Here is a 9,807-nt window from a genome sequence, read left to right as displayed (position 1 = left end):
AGTACTGACCCTCTGACAGTACGGAACCCCCTCAGTTATAGTGAGTAAGATTTTCGTTGAGATCAACGCTAATTAAACTGGCCTGCAGCTTTCTGTTTCCAAATGGAAATGCTATGTGACACTCTGATTGACTGTCTCCCCTGTACACACCCTTTCACCTCCAGCATGGGAGCATCCACTCGATGGGAAATTCCAATGTCAGTAACTCTGTCATGGTCTGAATTAAGTTGAAGAATTACAAATAAGAAAATACCTGGGAAGGGAAGAATAATTACATTTCTCCCTGGTGCTGCCAGGGGCAGCCAGCAACGCGCCTGCATTGGTATAGAGCTTTGGATTGTAAATCTGAGGTCCATAAAATTTTTGTTAAGCAAAAGTATTATAGGATATGGGCTGAAGGCACGTAGATGGAGTCAGGCCACAGATCAACCATGATCTGATTGAATAATGGAACAGGATTGAGGGGCAGAATGGCCTGCTCCTGTTTCTATGTTCCTCACTATTCACTTAATTTTTATTCGTTCACAGGATCTGACTTCACCATCTTGTCCAGCATTTATTGCCCGTCCCTAATTGCCCAGAGGGCAGTTAAGAATCAGCCACATTGCTGTGGGTCTGGAGTCACTTGTAGGCCAGACCAGGTAAGGATGGCAGTTTCCTTCCCTAAAGGACATTAGTGAACCAGATGGGTTCTCCAACCAGCCATAATAATTTCACAGTCACCATCACTGAGATTAGCTTCCAATTCCACATTTTATTCTTTGAATTTAAGCTCCACCACCTACTAGAACATAGAACGTAGAGCAGTACAGCACAGGAACAGGCCCTTTGGCCCACCATGTCTGTGCTGACCATGATGCTATTCTCAACTAATCCCATCTGCCTGCACATGGTTTGTATCCCTCTATTCCCTGTCTGTTTGTGTGTCTGTCTGAACGTCTTTTAAACTTTGCCAACATGTCCTGCTTCTCTCACCTCCCCTAACCGTGTATTTCAGGCACCTACCACCCTCTGTGTAAACAAAAAACTCCTTTAAACTTTCCCCACCAGTTTAAACCTGTGCCCCCTAGTATTAGACATCTTTCATTGGGCTTTTGGCATGATGAAAAAGACTCCAACTGTCCACCCTATCCATGCCTCTCATTATTTTATATACTGCCTTTGATGCTCCAGCAAAAACAATCCACGTTTGTCCAACATGGGGGAGCTGATGGCCTAGTAGTATTCTCGCTGGACTGTTAATCCAGAGACCCAGATAATGTTCTGGGGACACGGGTTCAAATCCCACCACGGCAGATGGTGGAATTTGCATTCAATAAAATATTCGGAATTAAGAATCTAATGATGACCATGAATCTATTGTCGATTGTCGGAAAAACCCATCTGGTTCACTAATGTCCTTTAGGGAAGGAAACTGCCATCCTTGTCTGGCCTACATGTGACTCCAGACCCACAGCAAGGTGGTTGACTCTTAACTGCCCTCTGGGAAATTAGGGATGGGCAATAAATGCTGGGCCTAACCAGAAACGCCCTCATCCCATGAATGAATAAAGAAAAAAACCTCTAATCCAATCTCAACCTATAACATCAACTTTCCTGCTGCTCTGATGGTGCTGTGTTCCTCCAGCTCCACACTGTGTTGTTCTCCAACACCCTGGTAACATCTGTTTCAAAGCCTCCACACCCTTTCGATAGTGTGGCGACCAGAATTGCACACAGTACTCTAAACGTGACCTAACTAAAGTTTTATACAGCTGCAACAATGACTTGTGGTTGTAGGGTTTAAACCTGTACCTCCACCGGATTAGCTGGGTCTAATAGATTGTTAGCCCAGTGTTATTATCATTCAGCGACCCTGGGACAAGTATTCTTGGATGTCAATTAATTTCTACACATTTCCATACGAGAGCTGACAACACACATTCAGGTTGATTTTTATCTGAGGCACGAGTCGAGGGTCCATGGGGTAAGGGGAGAGGGAGGTGCTTATGTATAGATTCCCCAGTTGTCTCCATCCTCTCCGTCATCCGCATCCTATCCCCCCACTGACCTCGGAGGGCAGACACCTCATGGACTCCCAACTGAGGACATCAGCCAGTGGGATCAGGTAAGGGGGAATAAATGAAGGAAGGAGTGGTGTAGGGAAAGAAGGAAAGGATGAATGCAGACAGAAAGGAGCGAAAAGAAAGAGAGAGGAAGGAGGAACAAGAGAAAACTGTCACGGGATTGGTTGGAGGTCAATGAACTAACAATTATGTAAAATGACTGGACTGAATCTATCACAGTCAGTCACTGTGATAACCATCAATGGGCAACTTTCCATCGCAATGTTCGGATCCCACAGGGAGGTTTCCCAACAGTGGAGAGGGAATTTAATCCAATGTATATCCAGCTGTTAACTGTCTTGAAAATCTGCAACAAAAGCAGAAAGTGCCAGAGAAACTCAACAGGTCTGGCAGCATCTGTGGAGAAAGAGAGAAACAGAGTTAACATCTCAAAGTCCAGTGTCCCTTCTTCAGGACTGAAGAAGAAAAGTTCTGCTTTCTCTGCCAGACCCGCTGAGTTTCTCCATTCTCTGTTTTCATTTCAGATTTCCAGCACCTGGATTATTTTGTTTTAATTATTCCAGGAATCTTTCCCCAGTCCTGGCTGACCAATCACTGTGAGCCTTCTTTCATTGGGCTTTTGGCATGATGAATAGTGATTGGTGATTGGAACTTGAGGAGGCCATTCAGCCCCTTGAGCCTGTTCCAGCATTCAACGAGATCAAGGCTGATCTGTGACCTAACTCCATCTACCTGCCTTTGGCTCATATCCCTTAGTACCTTTGCTTAACAATGAATTACCTCCCTCTGATTTAAAACTAACATCTGACCCAGCATCCACTGCCATTTGTGGAAGAGAGTTCCAAACCTCTCCCACCGTCTGTGTGTAGAAGTGCTTCCTAACATCGCTCCTGAACGGTCTGACCCTCATTCTCAGGCTATGCCCCTACTTCTAGAATCCCCAACCTGTAGAAATAGTTTATCTGCCCTATCTTTATCTTGAAGACTCAGATCAGATCATTCCTTAATCTTCTAAATTCTAGAGAAAGCCGACCTAATTTGTATAATCTGGCCTCATAATTTAACCTCTGAGGTCCATATAAATCTATGTTGTGCTCTCTCCAAGACCAATATACCCTTCCTAAGGTGCGGTACCCAGGTCTGCTCACTGTGCTCTCTGTGGGGCCTTGATTTGTGGATGATATTTGGAGGATCGATTCAGAGCCAAGTGTGAGTGCGTGCGATAATTGTGAGACTTGAGGTGAACCATTTTAGCCTAACTAGATTTTTACTCTCATGAATAGATCAAAAGAAATCACATCAATGTCCTTAGTCACCCGTTTTCAATTATTTTATTGGTTTTGTTGACTAAAAACTGTTCTTCTATCTTACAAATTGTCACTACATTTCCATGGACAAGATCCGATTCCACTAACAACATGTACAAGAATGTTTTAGACAGTCATAGCCCAGCCAATAAATGTCAACTCCAGGTCCATACCATCCACTTTACACAAAAGCAAACTGCTTCACATAAACTCACTGATCTTAAAGATATTCTTACAATTCCAGCGGCATCTGGTGGAACTTAACATTTCACACTGCATTTTGAGTATTATATTTTAGTTAGTGCTTAGAATGTTGTCTCAGTCTCTTTCAACTTTTAGAATGCTGCATGCAATTCTGCTCTCCCTGCTGTAGGAGGGATGTTGTGAAACTTGAAAGGGTTCAAAAAAGATACACAAGGATGTTGCCAGGGTTGGAGGGTTGGAGCTATAGGGAGAGGCTGAAATGACTGGGGTTATTTTCCCTGGAGCGTCGGAAACTGAGGGTGACTTTATAGAGGTTTATAAAATCATGAGGGGCATATAGGGTGAATAGCCAAGGTCTTATCCCTGGGGTGCGGGAGTCAAAAACTGGATGTCATAAGTTTGAGGTGAGAGGGGAAAGATTTGAAAGGGACCCAACAGGCAACTATTTCACGCAGAGGGTGGTGCGTGTTTGGAATGAGCTGCCAGAGGAAGGGGTGGAGGCTGGTACAGTTAACATTTAAAAGGCATCTGGATGGGTGTATGAATAGGAAGGGTGGAAAGGGATATGGGCCACATACTGGCGAATTGGACTAGATTAATTTAGGATATCTGGTCGGCATGGAGGAGTTGGACAGAAGGGTCTGTTTCTGTGCTGTATATCTCTTATGGCTCTATACCTCTATAACTGTTCCTCAGGGTCAGAGTATGAAAATTAACTCCTAAACATTGACTCTTCATTACCACCAGCCAGTTCCGCTAAAACAGTAACAAGGCTGTGAGGGTATCTGTGAAAATACTGAGATGTATTCAGGTATTCATGGGTTAACACCTTGAAAACTCTTGCACACCATTAAAGCATCTCTGAGATGAATCTTGACAGGTTGCACAGTGGGGGTGTATCATCGAGAAAGACATCACGAGCAGATTTTCCCCAGCACTGCAGAACCTGGCAGTGTTCAGGGGAGTGAAAAGGTTGAAGAATTGTACCTGAAGCTGTTATAGAACTGACACAGCACAGAATGAGGCCATTCAGCCCCTGGTGCTTTGAACCTGTCATCCCACTTAATCCCATGCTCTCACGCTTCCCTACAGCTTAGCAAATATTGTGTTTCCCAAGGTGGGACGGTAACAGCAATGAGGAAATATGAACCTTACAAATGGATACAGAGAGATCAGGAGAGTGAGCCAAAATGTGGCAGATGGAGATTAATGTGGATAAGTGTGAGGTCATGCATTTTGGTTGGAAAAATGGGAAGGCGGCCTATTATCTAAATGGGGAGAGATTTCGGGAAGCTCCGGTGCAGAGGGATCTGCGTGTCCTCGTTCATGAGTCCCAGAGAACTAGCATGCAGGTACAGCAGATAATAAAGAAATTAAATGGAATGTTGGCTTTTATAGCTAAAGGAATAGAATATAAAGGCAAGGGAGTTTTGTTGCAACTGCTCCAAGGCATTCGTGAGACCACAGCTGGAGTATTGTGCACAGTTGTGGTCCCCTTGTTTGAGGAAAGATGTAGTGGCATTGGAGGCATTTCAAAGGAAATTCACTAGATTGATCCCAGAGATAAGGGGTTTGTTGTATGAAGAGAAATTGAACAGTTTAGGCCTATACTCTCTGGAATTTAGAAGAATGATGGGAGATCAAATTGAGGTATTCAAGATGATAAAAGGTACGGATAAAATAGAAACCAAAAGAACTGCAGATGCTGTAAATCAGGAACAAAAACAAAGTTGCTGGAAAAGCTCAGCAAGTCTGGCAGCATCTGTGGAGGAGAAAACAGAGTTAACGTTTCAGGTCTGAGGAAGGGTCACCGGACCCGAAACGTTTACTCTGTTTTCTCCTTCACAGATAAAATAGATGCGGAGCAGATGTTTCCTCTTGTGGGGCATTCTAGGATGAGGGATCATAGTCTTAGGATAAGGGGTACCAAATTCAAAACCGAGTTAAGGAGAAACTGTCCCAAAGGGTTGTGAATCTGTGGAATTCACTGCCTAAAGTGCAATGGATGTTGGGACAGTGAGTAAATTTGAGGAGTTAGAAAGATTTTTAATTGGTAATGGGCTGAAGGGTTATGGGGAGAAGGCAGGAAAATGGGGGTGAGGAGCATATCAGACATGATCAAATGGAGGAGCCAACATTGATGGGCTGAATAGCCTAATTCTGCCCCTCTATCTTATGAACAAATACTTATCTAATTCCATTTTGAAAGTTCTGGTTGAATCTGTTTCCATCTGTCTCAGTGTGTTCCAGATCATTGCAACTCTGAGCAAGAACAAATTCCCTGTTATTTCCCCATTTCTACGTCCTTCAGTCAATTATATCATCCTCCAGTTACCAGTCCTTCTACCTGAGGAACTGTTTCACCAGCCTCCTTGACAAAAGACCCCTCTGCTCTAAGGAGTACAATCCCAGCTTCTCCAGTCTCTCTACATTCACTGGGCTCCCTCATCCCTCATCCTGTTCTGGGAAAGCTCCCTCTGCAATTACCCAGACACCTTTCCTAAAATGCAGGGCCCAGAGCTGAACACAATAACATTTTTTTTAATTCACTCACAGGTGGGGGGCATTACTGGCCAGGCCAGCATTTATTGCCCATCCCTAATTGCCCAGAGGGCAGTTAAGAGTCAACCACATTGCTGTGGGTCTGGAGTCACATGTCGGCTAGACCAGGTAAGGATGGCAGTTTCTTTCCATTAAGAGCATTAGACTGTTTTCTTTTTCTGAAAAACATTTCACGGTCTTCATTAGACTCTTAGATCCAGATTTTTGTTGAATTCAATTTCCATCAGCTGCTCTGGTGGGATTTGTACTCAAAAAACAAATGACCTGGATCTCTGGATTAGTGAAGCTCAGTAAAGCTGCTGTTTTTGTTTCTGATTTACAGCATCTGCAATTCTTTTGGTCTTTTCTCTCCGGATTAATAGTCCAGCAATAATAGGCCATCACCAACCTCCATGGTTTTGCAACAACCTTTTGAGTTCTGAGGAAGGGTCACTGGACCTGAAACATTAACTCTGATTTCTCTCCACAGATGCTGCCGGACCTGCTGAGTTTTCCCAGCAATTTCTGTTTTTGTTTGCAGCAAGCTCCTTGCTTTTAGCTCAGCTCTGTTTGATGTAGGTGGTATATTCTTGGCTCAGATACTGCCTATAAAAACATCCACGTTTTACTCCTTCTGACTTTCTCTCGCACCTCGTGAAGCAAACAGGGTAAGCCACGTGTTGATGCTTCTCGTTAATGGTTGTGTATGTCAGAGCATTAACAGTTCCACGTCAGCTGATTACAGCGAGAGGTGACAATCGGGGTGGGTCACACACTGCAGTGAGAGTCATCCACTCAGGACGCTCAGTCCAAAAGGATAACAGCTCCCATCACACACCTTGCATTGCTCTATCTCCCTCTGCTTCTCAGTGCTGAGTATGTACATGTGGGGTGTTCACAATGTCAGAACACTGAAGAAGGCTCCAGACCCAAAACGTCAGCTTTCCTGCTTCTCTCATGCTGCCTCGCCTGCTGTGTTCATCCAGCTCCACACCTTGTTATCTCTTATAACACAAATATCGTGCCACCTTTCTCCGTCTCCCTTAGTAACATTCCCCTCAGTCACTTGGCAGCACGGCCCTTGAACGTGGCCGAAGGTTTTTATCCTACACTTACCAAGACAACACAAGAAATGCCAAATATTAAAGCGGTGGGCAGCATCTTCAAAGCTGACACACCACACCATAAAGCACATCTGATAGAGAAACCGAAGAGAATGCTAAGCCTGTGTGCTATCAGAGAGAACGGAGGTGATTAACAAGGTGGACAAACAGAAGGTTGGAAGGACACAGCAGGGCCAGGCAGCATCTGGAGGAAAGGAGCAGTCAACATTTCATGTATTACCCTTCTTCAGGGCTGGATGTGGGGGTAGGGGGAGCTGCAGGTAAAAGTGGGGGGAGGTAGTGGAATGGTGGTGATGGGTGGGCACTGGTGGTAGGTACAGCCTGGTTGGTCGGGTTGGTTTTCATGGTGTGGTTGAAGAGCTGAAGGGCTGAAGAGTTTACAGCAGTGTGGCTGTGAGAAAGTGACTCACTGAGCTGATGTCTGAGGGAGGCAGAGAACTTCTTCAAAGTGGGCATCCCTGGAAGTGACTTTGCAGTGGGAAAAGTTTTATTGGCAAGCCAAATCTGATTGGCCGAGGCGTTACTATGGAATAAGGAAAAGGGAGCTATTGGCTCCTTGAGTCCCGGGTCACTGAAGACAAGGCAGGAGATTCAATTAATTTACAGAGAATGGCTCCCAACATTGTTCATTTTCCATGGTAACACCTCGGTTAATCAACATACCAACCACTTACCACCGTGCTCCCCTGCATAAATTGTTGTGATTGTCCCAAATTTGGCATTTTTGCACGTGTCCTGAGGCAGCAAGATGAAAAGCTTTAATGAGTGCCGCTGTCTTACTTTCCCTTATGAGCAGGCTCAAAGGGCCGAATGGCCTCCTCTTGTTCCTATATTTGATGTTTCTATGAAGCAGCAGAACTGTCAATCAGAGTCGTTCTCTATTGGAGTCAATTCCACTTTGTGATCTACAAACAGAGGACCAGGAGGAGGCCATTCAGCCCCTTGAGTCTGTTCTACCATTCAATGAGCTTGGGGCTGATCTGTGACTTAACTCCATCTACCTTCCTTTGCCCCATATCCCTTAGTACCTTTGCATAACAAAAATGTATCTCCCACAGATTTAAAATGAACAACTAATCCAGCATTCACTGCCATTTGTGGAAGAGAGTTCCAAACCTCTCCCACCCTTCGTGTGTAGAAGTGCTTCCTAACATCTCTCCTGAATGGTCTGACCCTCATCTCAGTTCTAGAATCCCCAACCTTTATTTTTATTGAAGCTGTCTTTTCCACACCATAGGCAAAGGAATGGAATTCCTATTCTTGTTGAATTTATTTGTGATTATTTTATCATCGTTAGACCATAAGACAAATAAACAGACATAGGCCATTCAGCCCGTTGAGTCTGCTCTGCTATTCAATGAGATCCTGACTGATCTGATAATCCTCCACTCCACTTTCCTGCCTTTTCCCCATAACCCTTGCTTCCATTAGTGATTAAAACTCTGTCTCAGCCTCGAATATTCTTAATGACCCAGCCTCAACAGCCCTCTGCTGTATAGAATTCCATAGGCTCACTATCCTCACAGCGGAGAAATTCCTCCCTATCTCTGTCTTAAATGTATGACCCGTGACACTTACAAATTCTGCCTTTTGCACTTTCCAACGAATGAAAGCACCAACTCGAAATGTGCTGCCTGAGGACTCGTTAAACTGAAGTTGTAAGGGAACTGAACTACAAGGGACACACGCTTTTGAAATGGAAACAGATTAAGCTCAATCATTCTGATGGTAACCCAACTGCATTGCTCCATCAGGAAACCTGCTGGTCCATGACAGCTGCAGCGATGGAGCTGTGGGATTGGGCTTAATCTTAATACTGGGTACAACAGAAACCCCAGGTAATCCTGGTTAACTACCCACCTCCCACACACCATAGACTCCAGCTCCCTCAACTCTGTTACCAACTAGTAAAATACACCTCATCCAATTCAGCAACATTCCCCCATGCTCGATGGCCTATATCAGCCGCTGGGTTAGAAAACCAAAATATTCCCAGTCTTGTTTTCAAATCCCTCCATTGTCTCACTCCTCTCTATCTCACAGGGTCAGTACTGAGGGAGTGCAGCACTGTCGGAGGGTCAGTGCTGAGGGAGTGCCACACTATCAGAGGGTCAGTACTGAGGGAGTGCCGCACTGTCGGAGGGTCAGTGCTGAGGGAGTTCCGTACTGTCGGAGGGTCATCCACGGGATCCCCATTGTCCCCTTTGTTAGTTACGTCTTCAAAGAACACGATCAAATTAGTGAAAGATAATTTAGCCTTCACAAAACGGTGCTGACTTTGATGGATCGTATTCCAACCTTCCGAATATCATGTCCTTTCTTCCTTTCGATTGGATTTGAATAATTTCCTAGTGACAGGTATTAAACTAACGGCTCTACACTTTCCTAATTTCCCTTCCTTTTTAAACAAGCGTGTTGTGTTTGCATTTTCCAAGCTACATCCAGGGGAATGAAGGGCTTGTTGAAAACTGGAGAATTTATGACACAAGTCCCTTTGAGCCCAGGGAGCATTGCTCACGGGAGGTGAACATGACTTACCCAGAGCGAATCTACATCTCCCGTTTC

The 9,807-nt window shown here is 44.7% G+C and overlaps 1 protein-coding gene across 1 annotated transcript in view; it reads right to left on the bottom strand.

The window, feature by feature from the left end:
- spega (striated muscle enriched protein kinase a) overlaps window positions 1–9,807 on the bottom strand; it is a 149,400-nt gene that overhangs the window by 61,294 nt on the left and 78,299 nt on the right. The window lies entirely within an intron of this gene.

The sequence above is a fragment of the Rhincodon typus genome, chromosome 7 (genome assembly GCF_021869965.1).
Source record: "Rhincodon typus isolate 14 chromosome 7, sRhiTyp1.1, whole genome shotgun sequence".
In the NCBI taxonomy this organism is placed as follows: domain Eukaryota; kingdom Metazoa; phylum Chordata; class Chondrichthyes; order Orectolobiformes; family Rhincodontidae; genus Rhincodon; species Rhincodon typus.
Note: the sequence above shows the minus strand (reverse complement) of the source record. Positions and strands in the feature narration are given on the sequence as shown.